This window comes from Hippopotamus amphibius, chromosome 9, assembly GCF_030028045.1.
Source record: "Hippopotamus amphibius kiboko isolate mHipAmp2 chromosome 9, mHipAmp2.hap2, whole genome shotgun sequence".
NCBI lineage: Eukaryota > Metazoa > Chordata > Mammalia > Artiodactyla > Hippopotamidae > Hippopotamus > Hippopotamus amphibius.
The window spans coordinates 41,147,893-41,164,475 of NC_080194.1; positions in this window are offsets into that span (position 1 = coordinate 41,147,893).

Sequence of the window (16,583 nt, forward strand, 5' to 3'; positions counted from 1 at the left end):
CCTACTGACCATCACTGGCCCTCAGTTTATTGGCCCACACAACCTCAATCCCACAGCTTGCCTACTCTGCTGAAAATGCTTAATAATCCACCAACCTTCTCTCTTTCCAGATTCAACAAAAGTACACCTCTATTTTCATTCATGATCGAACTCAAGCTTTCCTCTCAAGCGTACTTCAACCTGCTTGGCATGAGTGTTTTGTTCAGTCCTCACATGTCATTGTCTTTTGTTTCCTGCCTCCACTGCCAAAATGTCAGCAAATGACAACAGAAAGCCTGTGTCATTCATTTCTTTGTCTCCCCCAAAGTGTATGTGGCTCCACAACTAGAGAGTATTCAGTCAGCACTGTAAACTGTTTGGTAGGCTACACCCTTAACCTGAGAGGGTCTTAGAATGATGTATTTAGGAACCTGAGTTCCCAAATGATCGGGGAGGAAATAAGGAGCAGATGAAAGACCAAATTCCACATCTTCTGACTCATGCCAAGATTCTATCTGCAGGACCATACTGAAAAGATACAGCTAGCTCTTGCTGAAACATTTAATAAGCAAGTGTAACTGACCTGTCCCTTCCATCTCCTTATTTTGGATTTCTCCTTTTTTTCCCTAGACTATTACAGCAGGTATGACTGAGGTGGGGCCAGACTGTGAAGTAGGAGGAGAGCAAGAAGCACTAACAGGAGGGATGTGACTAACCCGGTCTGGGTTATTTATCTAAGGTCTTCTTGAGGTGGTCCCTAACCCACAATACAGGAGCACAGGCCTGGGAGGCAGAAAAATGTTTCTTCCAATAATGGTAGAATGACAAGATCTGAGTCTTGTAGAAGATAATGTACTTGAGGAGGCTAGAGAGAAGGTCTCCTGTTAGAGACAGACATACAAGGATGAGAATGATAGAAGACAAGAAAATCAGGAGATGAGGTAATGCCAAAGAGAAGGGTAAACTGTCTGTCCAGGCACGAGAGGTACGTGAGAGATGGAGTCTGCCCTGTGCACCCCAGGCTTACGCCCCTGATCTAGCCTATTCCCCTTAAACATTAAGCGATCTTCTATTGGCTCTTCACTCAACGTTTGGCTATTCCCTCCAGTGATGACTATACAGTCTGGTTTCTGCCATTATCCTGCTTATTCTAGTTTTCCCTGCCGGCCCCAGCTCACATGGCCTCTCTCCTAGACCTGTGGCCCCGCCCAGGCCACCTGCTCCAGCCCTCTGGTACCAGCTGATCCCAACATAAGTACCGCTCCTTGGTCTGCTTGTGTGCCATCTCAGTTGTGCCAGCTCCCTTCCTGTGCCCCGTGTACTCCTGGTCTTCCCCCACCACCACAGCCCCAACGTGCACTCACCCCTCAGCACAAGCCTCAGTTCATTTTCTGGAAGCTTCAGGACAATCTGATGCAGTTTTCTTCTCTTAGTGAGAGAAGGGTGGGAAAGAGGGAGTTATAAAGAGGTCTCGTTATATCTTCATAACCAGGTACACTTTTCCCAAAAGAAAAAGGAAACAGCAGGCCCTGTCCTTGAGGCACATCCCAAAAGGAACCCATGACGGGCCTGGTGTCTTCTCTGGGGGTGACTCTGGGGAACTTCCCTGTCTTAATCTCCAGTCCTCTGGGGTTCCTGCCCCTGGCTTCCCTCACCATTCCATTGCATCAGTCATGTCTCCCTCGAGGCACAGTGTAGTCTGGTTTCAGTAACCACTGTGCCTCTCTCCCCCTCACCTTCCTTCCCCGCAGTGCCTACTGAGAGATAGAGCCTCCTTGCTATATGCAAACGGCTGCCTGCTGTGTGTGCTTTCTGATTGTGACTTATTAAAGTAGGGCTCAGCCATAACTAGGTCAAGGTTTTCTATTCATTTTTTGTTTGATTTGGTTTGGAGTTTTGGTTTTGTGTTGTATTGTGGACAGAACTGTGAGCTAAGATTGTGAGTGAGAAATTAGGTCTGAATCCCAGTCTGTGACTTCATGAGACACTTAACCTCTCCATTCCTTGGCTTGCTTCCTTACCTATTATGTGCGGACGATAATCCCAGTCCTGCCCATCTCTCACAATTTAGGGAGGGTCCAATGAGATCATTGAGGAATAATTATCAGTCATTATTATTACTTAATTAATTAACCATTAATAACAATACCAAAGGGAATATTTCCCTCCTGAGTGGTCTCAGCATCCACTCTTCTGCCATGGTCCTGAGAGAGGAAGCTGATTTTCACAAGGGCCACCCCTGTCCTTTAACCTAAACTAACTCTCTATGAGACTTCCCAACAGCTCACAGTGAGACCGCATCATACTGGCTACCCCTCTCTTCCCAGAGGGATATCCAGATCCTGCAGTAGATGTCCTAACTTTTGCCCCTCAGGGAAAAGGACTCACCTCTCTCTCCTGGAGTCTCCAGAACACACTGGGTTGAGGTGGACCTTCTACACAGGGCCTGTGTCCTTAAAGTCTGAGTTATGCTGAGGAGATGCAAACTATTTGGAGGTTGTGATCCTGACTTGAAGTTCTCATGCTGATGTTGGGAGCAGTCTGGAAGATACCCTGGTTGAGTTATGAAAAGATCACAGTGATTCTATGTTTAATTTTTAAAGGAACTGCCACACCATTTTCCACAGTGGCTGCACCATTTTGCGTTCCCACCAACACAGTGCAGGGTTCCAATTTCAACACCTCCTCATTGACACTTGTTTTTGTCTGTTTTTTGATAAGTCATTCTAACAGATATGAAATGGTAGCCCACTGTGTTTTGATTTGCTTTTCCCTAATGATTAGTGACATTAGGCAGCTCGTGCTGATTGGACATCTATATATCTTTGGAGAAATGTCTGTTCAAATCTCTTGCCCATTTTGAATCGCATTGTTTGTTTTGTAGTAGGACTTCTTTACATATTCTAGATATTAATCCCTTATCAGACATATGATTATCAAATACTTTCTCCCACACTGTAAGTTACATTTTCATTCTCTTCATAGTATCCTTTGATGAACAAAAGATTTTAATTTTCATGAACTTCAATTTATCTGCTTTTCTTTTCTTGCCTGCACTTTGGATTTGGCAATGATTTCTTAGATATGAAAAGCTTTTGATCTATGTTTTCTCCTGAGTTTTATAATTTTAGATCTTCTGTTTAGGTCTTTCGTCAATCTGAGTTAATTTTGCATACACAATACAATGAAAGTCCAAATTTCTTTCTTTGTTAAGCTCTTTATTGGAGTATAATTGTTTTACACTGCTGTGCCAGTTCCTGCTGTACAACAAAGTAAAACAGCTGTATTTATACATATATCCCCATATCCCCTCCCTCCCATGACTCCTTCCCACCCTCCCTATCCCAGCCCTCTAAGTCATCACCCATCATCAGTTGATCTCCCTGTGTTATGCAGCAGCTTCCCACTAGCTGTCTATTTTACATGTGGTAGAGTATATATGTCAATGCTACTCTCTCACTTTGTCCCAGCTTCCCCTTCGCCCCCACCCCAGCCCCGTGTCCTCAAGTCCATTCTCTACATCTGCATCTTTATTCTTGCCCTGTCACTGGGTTCATCAGTACCATTTTTTTGGATTCCATATATATGAGTTAGCATACAGTATTTATTTTTCTCTTTCTGGCTTACTTCGCTCTGTATGACAGACTCTAGGTCCATCCACCTCACTACAAATAACTCAATTTCATTCCTTTTTATGGCTGAGTAATATTCCATTGTATATATGTGCCACATCTTCTTTATCATTCATCTGTTGATGGGCATTTAGGTTGCTTCCATGTCCTGGCTATTGTAAATAGTGCTGCATTGAATGTTGTGGTACATGTGTCTTTTTGGATTATGATTTTCTCAGGGTATATGCCCAGGAGTTGGATTGCTGGGTTATATGGTAGTTCTGTTTTTAGTTTTTTAAGGAACCTCCATACTGTTTTCCATAGTGGCTGTACCAATTTACATTCCCACCAACAGTGCGGGAGGGTTCCCTTTTCTCCACACCCTCTCCAGCATTTATTGTTCTTAGATTTTTTGATGATGGCCATTCTGACCGGTGTGAGGTGATACCTCATTGTGGCTTTGACTCGCATTTCTCTAATGATTAGTGATGTTGAGCCTCTTTTCGTGTGTTTGTTAGCCATCTGCATGTCTTCTTTGGAGAAATGTCTATTTAGGTCTTCCGCCCATTTTTGGGTTATTTGCTTTTTTGATATTGAGCTGCATGAGCTGCTTGTATATTTTGGAGATTAATCCTTTGTCGGTTGCTTTGTTGACAAATACTTCCTCCCATTCTGAGGGCTGTCCCTTGTCTTGTTTATGGTTTCTTTTGCTCTGCAAAAGCTTTTCAGTTTCATTAGGTCCCATCTGGTTTTTTGTTTGTTTGTTTTGGTTATTTTTTAAAATTTTATTTCCATTATTCTAGAAGGTGGGTCAAAAAGGGTCTTGCTTTGATTTATGTCATAGAGTGTCTGCCTATGTTTTCCTCTAAGAGTTTTATAGTGTCTGGACTTACATTTAGGTCTTTAATCCATTTTGAGTTTATTTTTGGGTATGGTGATAGGAAGTGTTCTAATTTCATTCTTTTACATGTAGCTGTCCAATTTTCCCAGAACCACTTATTGAATAGGCTATCTTTTCTCCATTGTATATTCTTGCCTGCTTTGTAAAAGATAAGGTGCCCATATGTATGTGGGTTTATCTCTGGGTTCTCTATTCTGTTCCATTGATCTATATTTCTGTTTTTGTGCCAGTACCATACTGTCTTGATCCCTGTAGCCTTGTAGTATAGTTTGAAGTTGGGGAGCCTGATTCCTCCAGCTCCGTCTTTCCTTTTCAAGATTGCTTTGGCTATTTGGGGTCTTTTGCGTTTCCATACAAATCATAAGATTTCTTGTTCTAGTTCTGTGAAAAATGCCGTTGGTAATTTGATAGGGATTGCGTTGAATCCGTAAATTGCTTTGGGTAATATAGTCATTTTACAACATTGATCCTTCCAAACCAAGAACATGGTATGTCCCTCCATCTGTTTGTATCGTCTTTGATTTCTTTCATCAGTGTCTCATAGTTTTCTGCACATAGGTCTTTTGCCTCCTTAGGCAGGTTTATTCCCAGCTATTTTGTTCTTTTTGTTGCAATGGTAATTGGGAGTGTTTCCTTAATTTCTCTTTTTGCTCTTTTGTTGTGAGTATATAGGAATGCAAGAGATTTCTGCACGTTAATTTTGTATCCTGCTACTTTACTAAATTCATCGATTAGTGCTAGCAGTTTTCTGGTAGCATCTGTAGGGTTTTCTATGTATTATTTCATGTCATCTGTAAAGAGTGACAGTTTCACTTCTTCTTTTCCAATTTGGATTCCTTTTATTTCTTTTTCTTCTCTGATGGCTGTGGCTAAAACTTCCAAAACTATGTTGAATAATAGTGGTGAGAATGGGCACCCTTCTCTTGTTCCTGTTCTTAGAGGGAATGCTTTCAGTTTTTCACCAGTTAGGAAGGTCCACATTTCTTGTTTTGCATGTGGATATCTAGTTTTTCCAGCACAAGTTATTGAAGCACCAATAATCAATTCTTCTATCTTTAATTGAGATACAACTGACAAATGGAAATTGTGTATATTTAAGATCTGCAACTTGATGTTCTGATATACATCTGCATTGTGAAATAATCATCACAGTCAAGCTGAGTATCATATCCATTACCATTTTCTTTTTTTCTTTTCCTTTTTCCCATCATGATACCACTTAAGATCTAACATCTTAACAAATTTCCAGTACATGATACAGTATTGTTAACTATCAATAATCAATTGATAAACCCCATCTTACTCTACTCTGGCAACATTTGGCAGAGACAAACACTCACTATTTCCTGGTTTTCTACACAACACTCTCTGAAGATTTTCTCACTAGTCTTCTTCTGAGTATCCTTTACTGTCTAGTTATTCTCTTCCCAGCCTCTTATGTTGGAGTCTCTTCTCCATCTATACTCATTCTTTGGGTGATTTATTCATTTCTCATGGCTCTAACTATCTATTCTTTGATGACCCCTAAATGTAGATCCTCAACTCAGATACGTCCTCTGAACTTCAAAGTGGTAAATATAACTTGTTTACCTGATAATTATTCTTGAATGTCTAATATACATTTCCAAGCTTACACATATAAAACAGAACTCTGATTCCTTTCCTCCTTCACCCTTGTAAATGTATTTTAATCTCAGTGTTTCCCATTGCACTGAAGCCCTTCTATTCACCCAATTCCTCAACCTGGAAGTCTCCAACCTGAAGTTCATCATATTCTCATAACTCTACATCTAATCAATCCATCAATAAATTCTACCTGCTGCATTTCAAAGCATATTCCAAATATAATCACTTTTCATTGCCTCTAGCATTGCTACCCTGGCTCAGACCATCATTTCGCTCTTCTCTCTCATAACCTGTCCCCTTATATATAACTCAGTGTAAACCTTTTAAAACTTGAGTCACAGGGCTGCCCTGGTGACTTGGCCTACTGCCAAGAGTCAGAAGAAGTTGGCAGAGCAGGCCATCTCTGGAGACATCCCTCTTACACCTGAGCCTGCTGACTTCCCTTTGCAATAGGCACTGCCACTGCCACCAGGGCTCCCATGCTCCAGGTATGGCACTACTGCTGACTCACACACAGGGGAAGGAGCCACTATTGTACCCTCTCTCTCCCCACACACCGCCGCCTACAGATGAACAATAAAGGAAGCTCCACCAGTCAAAGAGTAATACAAAAAGCCCCCAAGGGCTGGCCTTCATGTGCCTTACACTGGGCACCAGTAAAGAAGCACACTAAGGCCAGATTTCCTATACCCGCAGCCGCTGACATCCCTGTACATTCAGCGGCACCCTCGGGTCTCCTGGGATCCCAGCAGAGTGCTACTGCTGAGTCACTCACAGGGAAAGGAGCCACTATCAAAGCCTCTCTCTCCTGATATACCAGTGTCTGCTGATGAACAATAAAGGAAACCCTCACTGAGGCAGACCCAAGAGTTCTAAGGCAGGCTCAGGACCAGACTCTGGTGGTTAGACCACATGCAGAAGCAGGGACAAAACCAAAGCTGAATGCCAGGGACAGGGGGACTGAGCAGGAGGTTCTAAAATCTTTCCATCATATATACAAGCTGCAGACTAAATCCCCATAATCAGCTAGGTAGACACTATGTCTTTGGAATATCTGAGTAGACAATGAATGTTCCCACAAATGAAAAAGGTCTAGCTCTGGCAGCTGTGGACTTTGGGAGCAAGCACACACAGGAATTGGGCCAGATCAGAGCCTAAGTGGACCCCATTGGACACACAGCAGGTCCAGAGTCCAACCCAGAGGCAGAGGTGGGCCTTTTGAGGAGGCGAAGTTGGCCTGAGGCTCAAGGCATGTAAAAGGACACTTACAGCTGAGACCCCAAGGGAACTGAATTTTTATTATTAATTCTGTTGATTTGATCCATTCTGTTGTTAGTTTAAGCGTTTTTGTTTGTTTGTTTGTTTGTTTGTTTGTTTTACGATCTTAGCCCTAAGGGATCTTCACGTTTTATAACATACTTTTCTATTCTATTTTTTATTTTATTTTTATTTTAATCCTTTATATGTATTTCATTTCTAGCTAGTTTTTCTGTAGTGCTGAGTTTATCTCCCCTATCTTCTTTTCTTCCTTATCTTTAATACATTTCTATTTTTTTCTTTTTATATTTCCAGTTATACTGTGCTCTTGTATTGCTCTGTGTTTTATCCCTTTTTATTTTATCTTACTATGCTTTTAATCAATATTATTGGTCTGCTTTGTTTCCTTGCTTTATCCTTCACATGACACACTGCTTTGGTTTTTGTTATTAGGTTTTGTCTTTATCTTAGTTCTCATTATATTTGTCTGACTTCATTTTGAGAATCTTCAGTCTATGTGGTTGTTCTCTTGCTCTTTGTTAAATTTGGTCCTAGTTTCTATTTGGTCCCTGCTTTATTTGGTGCTTGTTTTCACAATTCCTCTGGTTTTTGGTTTTTGGTTTTCCATGCTTCTCAGTTTATTTTGTTTCTTTGCATCAGTCTTTAGTTGACACTCAGGTTAGGTTAGGTTTGGGTTTTTTTTGTTTTTTGTTTTTTGTTTTTAGTTTTGATTTTTTGTTAGCTTCTCTTTGTCTGATTGTGTTCTGGGGTTCTTCGTCTGGTGCTCCTAGTGCTTTATGTTCTATTGTGTTCTGTTTTTGTTTTTCTATTGTGTGTATGTGTTTCCTTGATTCAGTATTTGTTTGTTTGACTTAAGCTTTTACAATTAGTCTGGGGCTTGGATAGTCTTTTTTAATCCCCTTTATTGCCAGGATAAGCAACCTGTGGAGTCTGGATTCCTCAACCAGAAGTCAAGAATGAGGCTCTGGGGAGGGAGCACTGAATCCAGGATACTAGACCACTAGAGAGTCCTCAGCCAAAGGAAATATTAAATACAGAGAACTCTCACAGAGGTTTCTATCAGTGTCTAAGACCCGGCTTCACCCTACTGCCTGCAACTACCAGTGCTGGATACCTCACACAAAACTACAAACAAGACAGGAACACAAGCCCACCCATCAGCACACAGACTACCTAAGGCCATATTAAGCTCACAGATACCCTAAAACATACTACCCAATATGGCCCTGCTCATCAGAGGGAAAAGACTCAGATCCACACACCAGAAAGCAGGCACCAGACCCTCCCATCATGAAGCCTACTCAAGACACTGGGCCAACTCCATCACAGGGGTCAGAGAAGAGAAACAAGGGAATTACTACTAGGCAGCATAGGGAAAGGAGACAGCAAATACTATACATTAGTCAAAATGAGAAAACAAAGACACACCTTGCAGGCAAAGGAGCAAGATAAAAACCCACAAGACCAAATAAATGAAGAACAAGTAGGCAAATTTCCTGAAAAACCATTTGGAGTAATGATAGTAAAGATGATCCAAAATCTCAAAAACAAAATAGAGAAAGTACAAGAAACATTTAATAAGGACCTAGAAGAACTAAAGAGCAAACAAACAGCAATGAACAACAAAATAACTGAAATTAAAAATACTCTAGATGGAATCAACAGCAGAATAACTGAGGCAGAAGAACAAGTAAGTGAGTTGGAAGATAGCATGGTGGAAATAACTGCCACAGAGAAGGAAAAAGAAACAATAATAAAGAATGGAAGATAGTCTCAGAGACCTCAGGGGCAACTTTAAGCATACCAATGTTTGAATCATAGGTATCCCAAAGAGGAAAAAAAAAAAAAAAAAGAGAGGGTCTGAGAAAATATTTGAAGAGATTGTAGTGGAAAACTTCTCCCACATGGGAAAGGAAATAGTCAATCAAGTCCAAGAAGTGCAGAGAGTCCCATACACAATAAACCCAAGGAGAAACACACTGAGGCACATATTAATCAAATGAAACACAAAGAAATTAAACACAAAGAAAAAATATTAAAAGCAGCAAGAGAAAAGCAACAAATAACATATAAGGGAAAAGCCGTAAGGATAACAGCTGATCTTTCTACAGAAACTCTGCAGGCCAGAAGGGAGTGGCAGGATATAATTTAAGTCTGAAAGAGAAAAACCTACAGCCAATAATACTCTACCCAGCAAGAATCTCATACAGATTTGAGGGAGAAATCAAAAGCTTTCCAGACAAGCAAAAGTTAAGAGAATTCAGCACCACCAAACCAGCCTTACAACAATTGCTTAAGGAACTTTTCTAAGCAAGAAACACAAGAGAAGGAAAAGACCTACAGAAAGAAACTCAGAACAATTAAGAAAATGGTAATAGGAACATACATGTCAATAATTACCTTAAATGTAAATGGATTAAATGCTCCAACCAAAAGACACAGACTGGTTGAATGGAGACAAAAACAAGACCCTTATATATGCTGTTAACAAGAAACCCACTTCAGACCGAGGGACACATACAGACTGAAAGTAAGGGGATGGAAAAAGATATTCCATGCAAATGGAAGTCAAAAGAAAGCTGGAGTAGCAATACTCATATCAGACAAATTAGACTTTAAAGTAAAGACTATTTCAAGACACAAGGAAGAACACTCCTTAATGATCAAGGGATCAATCCAAGAAGAAGACATAACAATTGTAAATATCTATGCCCCCAACATAGGAGCAACTCAATACATAAGGCAAATGATAACAGCCATAAAAGGGGAAATTGACAGTAACACAATAATAGTAGGAGACTTGAACACCCCACATACACCGATGGACAGATCATCCAAACAGAAAATAAATAAGGACACACAAGCTTTAAATGACACATTAGACCATCTCAACTTAATTGATATTTACAGGACATTCCATCCAAAAACTACAGAATACACTTTCTTCTCAAGTGCACACAGAACATTCTCCAGGATAGATTGCATCTTGGGTCACAAATCAAGCCTCAGCAAATTCAAGAAAATTGAAATCATATCAAGCATCTTCTCCAACCACAACACCATGAGACTAGATATTAATTACAAGAAAAAAACTGGAAAAAATATAAAACACATGGAGGCTAAACAATACACTATTAAACAATCAAGAAATCACTGAACAAATCAAAGAGAAAATCAAAAAATGCCTAGAAACAAATGACAATGAAAACACAATGACCCAAAACCTATGGGATGCAGCAAAAGCAGTTCTAAGAGGGAAGTTTGTAGCAATACAGTCCTACCTCAAGAAACAAGAAAAATATCGAATAAACAACTTAACCTTACACCTAAAACAATTAGAGAAAGAAGAACAACAAAACCCCAAAGTGAGCAGAAGGAAAGAAACCATAAAGATCAGATCAGAAATAAATGAAAAAGAAATGAAACAATAGCAGAGATCAATAAAACTAAAAGCTGGTTCTTTGAGGAGATAAACAAACCTAATAAATCATTAGCAAGACTCATCAGGAAACAAAGGGAGAAGATGCAAACCAACAGAATTAGAAGTGAAAAAGGAGAAGTAACAACCAACACTGCAGAAATACAAAAGATCATGAGAGACTACTACAAGCAACTATATGCCAATAAATTGGATAACCTGGAAGAAATGGATAAATTCTTAGAAAAGTACAATCTTCCAAGACTGAACCAGGAAGAAATAGAAACTATGAACAGACCAATCACAAGCACTAAAATTGTGACTGTGATTAAAAATCTCCCAACAAACAAAAGCCCAGGACCAGATGGATTCACAGGTGAATTCTATCAAACATTTAGAGAAGAGCTAACACCTATCCTTCTCAAACTCTTCCAAAGTATTGCAGAAGGAGGAACACTCCCAAACTCATTCTACAAGGCCACCATCACCCTGATACCAAAACGAGACAAAGATGTCACAAAGAAAATTATAGGCCAATTTCACTGATGAATATAGATGCAAAAATCCTCAACAAAGTATTAACAAACAAAATCCAAAGCACTTTAAAAAGATCATACACCATGATCAAGTGGGGTTTATCCCTCAAATGCAAGGATTCTTCAATGTATGCAATCAATCAATGCGATACATCATATTAACAAATTGAAGGATAAAAACCATACAATCATCTGAATAGATGCACAAAAAGCTTTTAACAAAATTCAACATCCATTTATGATAAAAACTTCCCAGAAAGTGGGCATAGAAGGAAGTTACCTCAACATAATAAAAGCCATGTATGACAAACCAACAGCCAACATCATTCTAACTGGTGAAAAACTGAAAGCATTCCCTCTGAGAACAGGAACAAGAGAAGGGTGCCCATTCTCACCACTATTATTCAACATAGTTTTGGAAGTTTTAGCCACAGCCATCAGAGAAGAAAAAGAAATAAAAGGAATCCAAATTGGAAAAGAAGAAGTGAAACTGTCACTCTTTACAGATGACATGAAATAATACATAGAAAACCCTACAGATGCTACCAGAAAATTGCTAGCACTAATCGATGAATTTAGTAAAGTAGCAGGATACAAAATTAACGTGCAGAAATCTCTTGCATTCCTATATACTCACAACAAAAGAGCAAAAAGAGAAATTAAGGAAACACTCCCAATTACCATTGCAACAAAAAGAACAAAATAGCTGGGAATAAACCTGCCTAAGGAGGCAAAAGACCTATGTGCAGAAAACTATGAGACACTGATGAAAGAAATCAAAGACGATACAAACAGATGGAGGGACATACCATGTTCTTGGTTTGGAAGGATCAATGTTGTAAAATGACTATATTACCCAAAGCAATTTACGGATTCAACGCAATCCCTATCAAATTACCAACGGCATTTTTCACAGAACTAGAACAAGAAATCTTATGATTTGTATGGAAACGCAAAAGACCCCAAATAGCCAAAGCAATCTTGAAAAGGAAAGACGGAGCTGGAGGAATCAGGCTCCCCAACTTCAAACTATACTACAAGGCTACAGGGATCAAGACAGTATGGTACTGGCACAAAAACAGAAATATAGATCAATGGAACAGAATAGAGAACCCAGAGATAAACCCACATACATATGGGCACCTTATCTTTTACAAAGCAGGCAAGAATATACAATGGAGAAAAGATAGCCTATTCAATAAGTGGTTCTGGGAAAATTGGACAGCTACATGTAAAAGAATGAAATTAGAACACTTCCTATCACCATACCCAAAAATAAACTCAAAATGGATTAAAGACCTAAATGTAAGGCCAGACACTATAAAACTCTTAGAGGAAAACATAGGCAGACACTCTATGACATAAATCAAAGCAAGACCCTTTTTGACCCACCTTCTAGAATAATGGAAATAAAATTTTAAAAAATAACCAAAACAAACAAACAAAAAACCAGATGGGACCTAATGAAACTGAAAAGCTTTTGCAGAGCAAAAGAAACCATAAACAAGACAAGGGACAGCCCTCAGAATGGGAGGAAGTATTTGTCAACAAAGCAACCGACAAAGGATTAATCTCCAAAATATACAAGCAGCTCATGCAGCTCAATATCAAAAAAGCAAATAACCCAAAAATGGGCGGAAGACCTAAATAGACATTTCTCCAAAGAAGACATGCAGATGGCTAACAAACACACGAAAAGAGGCTCAACATCACTAATCATTAGAGAAATGCGAGTCAAAGCCACAATGAGGTATCACCTCACACCGGTCAGAATGGCCATCATCAAAAAATCTAAGAACAATAAATGCTGGAGAGGGTGTGGAGAAAAGGGAACCCTCCCGCACTGTTGGTGGGAATGTAAATTGGTACAGCCACTATGGAAAACAGTATGGAGGTTCCTTAAAAAACTAAAAACAGAACTACCATATAACCCAGCAATCCAACTCCTGGGCATATACCCTGAGAAAATCATAATCCAAAAAGACACATGTACCACAACATTCAATGCAGCACTATTTACAATAGCCAGGACATGGAAGCAACCTAAATGCCCATCAACAGATGAATGATAAAGAAGATGTGGCACATATATACAATGGAATATTACTCAGCCATAAAAAGGAATGAAATTGAGTTATTTGTAGTGAGGTGGATGGACCTAGAGTCTGTCATACAGAGCGAAGTAAGCCAGAAAGAGAAAAATAAATACTGTATGCTAACTCATATATATGGAATCCAAAAAAATGGTACTGATGAACCCAGTGACAGGGCAAGAATAAAGATGCAGATGTAGAGAATGGACTTGAGGACACGGGGCTGGGGTGGGGGCGAAGGGGAAGCTGGGACAAAGTGAGAGAGTAGCATTGACATATATACTCTACCACATGTAAAATAGACAGCTAGTGGGAAGCTGCTGCATAACACAGGGAGATCAACTGATGATGGGTGATGACTTAGAGGGCTGGGATAGGGAGGGTGGGAAGGAGTCATGGGAGGGAGGGGATATGGGGATATATGTATAAATACAGCTGTTTTACTTTGTTGTACAGCAGGAACTGGCACAGCAGTGTAAAACAATTATACTCCAATAAAGAGCTTAAAAAAAAAAAACTTAAGTCACAGCATAACAGAATCCTCTTCAAAATTATCCAAAAGTTTCCATCACACTTCAAACAAATTCTACTTTTCACTTCGGCTTACAACACGCTTTATTATCTGGACCTTGACTACCTCTCCAAATTCAACTCATACATTCTCCTCTCAGTCAGTTCACTCCAACCACCTGCCTGATGCTGTCCCTCAAGTTCACCAAACACATTTCTGACCTCAAAGCCTTCCATCTGCTGGTCCCTCCACCTGGCGCACTATCTTTCATACAGCTACATGTCTTGCTCACGTATTTCATCAAGATCCCTGCTCCAGTGTCACCTCCTCAGGACAACCATGATCTAGCTGTCTAAAACTGTGCTCCCTCTCATTTTCTATCTTCTTATCCTGTTCTATTTTTTTCTTAACAATTATACATGTCTGTGTGTGTGTGTGCGTGCGCGTGTGTATTTCAGTTTCTCTTACTAACCTGGAAGTTCCAAGGGAACAAGGATTTTTTTCTTCTTTGTTCACTACTACATTCCTAGTCCTTAGAAAAATGCTGACACATGATAGGTGCTCAATATTCTGTAGAACAAATATTGTTAGTTGAGTAAAGATCTGCCCAATGGTATCCCAAGTTAACAAGGAGTAGCCATGCATATCCCCGAGCCCCATCAAGATACTGGAGATCCTAGGCTTAGCTCTGAGCGCTGTGATGCTGGCATAAAATTTAAGAGTCATCTCACATATCTGCTATTGCCACTACTTATTCCCTTTATTGGAACCAGATGTGTCTCTGGAAGAACTAAACAGGAGAATGGCCAAAACTCAAGATCCCAGAAACTTAATTCTTGAAGTGTGAGTCCCCTGTGAGCTCCCCAGGTAATCTATATGCTGAGAATAAAGCCTACACGTTCCTCTCTAACATCTGGGCCATGCCATCCCACACTAGTTCTTCCCTCTGCCATCTGCATTTAAAGCTCCTTAAAGCAGGAAACTTTTCAATTCTTTGTCATTCCAAGACAATATCAGATACATAGTAAGTCATCAACATATATTTGTTGACTTACTGATTGTCTGAAATCAAGCTTCGTGTCTGCCTGGCTTACATTTGTCGGAATCCCATCTGCTCATTCAACAGCCTTCTCCCAAAACCTACCTTCATCATGGTCTTCTTTTAAGCACTATCAGAGAAAGAGATGAATTCACTCTGGTATCTGCCTTTACAAAACCCACCATGTAGGAAGATGACTCAAAAATAATAATGTAGAAATAGGAACAACAATCTGTTGAGAGCTTACTATGTTCCAGGCACTATATTAAACATCTTACATGTAATATGACAACTCTTCCCATTTTTACAGATGGGAAACAAGAGGCTAAGAGCTGTTACTTAACTTATCTAAGATAACACCAACAAGAGTTAAAGTGGACAGTGTCATACAAACAGCATTTGATAAGATGTTGTGTGGAAAAGTGAAGAGAAAAACACTCACTGTGGCTCAGAGAACACTCATAAAAATATAAACTTTGAACTGGGCTTCAGTGGTTCCCAGGAAATACTCATTATCCCTTGCCTGTCATGTTTCACACATGCTGTCTTCTCTCCCTCATGTGTCCCTTCCTCCAAGCCCACCTTATACTTCTAAACCCTAAACCCTTGACCCTAATTCCCTGCTAAATGAGCCTCTGTGTCTTTTTTATGTCTCGTGGAATTGTAATTAACTCTTATGTCTGCCCATTCTCCAAACTAGACCATGACCTCCTCAAGAACAGAGACATAATTCTTCAGTTCTGTGCCCTAACATCTAGCGTAGTCCTTTGCATATAGCAGATGCTCAATCAGTGATCGTTGAATTGGATAAAATAATAAAAACTCTACTTTTTATTGTTTGGCATAAACCAGGCAAATGCTATATGCCCTGCATATATCATCTCATTTAATATTCACTGCCTCCCCATTTTATAGATGAAGAAATGACATTCAGAGAAGTTAAGTATCTTGCCCAAAACAAACATTCAGAAGCAAATATTTGGGACAGATGGAAGGCACCAGGAGGAAAAGCAAAATTAGTAAAATATCCTAAAGTGTGTGTGTGTCAAATAGCCTTTGGGATTATTTCTGCTCAGGGGTCTCTCCATTAATCCCCTCTCCTACCCACACTGAACTTTCAGTGTAGATTTTCTCTGCTGTCCTATCCTTCCCCTCTACCCTCGTCGAAGTCTAAATTTCCTAGCTTCGATTTTCTGCCTCTTTCCAGCATCCCAGAGGTATTTTTAGTGCCTTCATCCCCAGGGAATTTTTTTTTTCAGCTAGGGCCCTAATAACAGGATAAATACTCCAGCTCTTTTGCTCCCCACACTCTAAGCCCTGCAGGACCTGAGACTCTACTACCACTCCCTACCCCAGACCTGGTAAGTCTGTCTGTGTGTTCAATACTACAACAGGCAAACTATGAGCAGACCAAAGTCCTGATTGCCACTAAGATGATTTTTTTCACTGAGGTGGTCTCCACTTCAGATAAAAGGGACTTACAAATGAACCACACCTTTTAATTGTTGCTATGCGCTGTGTAGTGCTATTGCTCTTCAGATAAGTGTTTCCCGTAATGATTCCTCATAGTAGCCTCTGCAAAGGAATCATC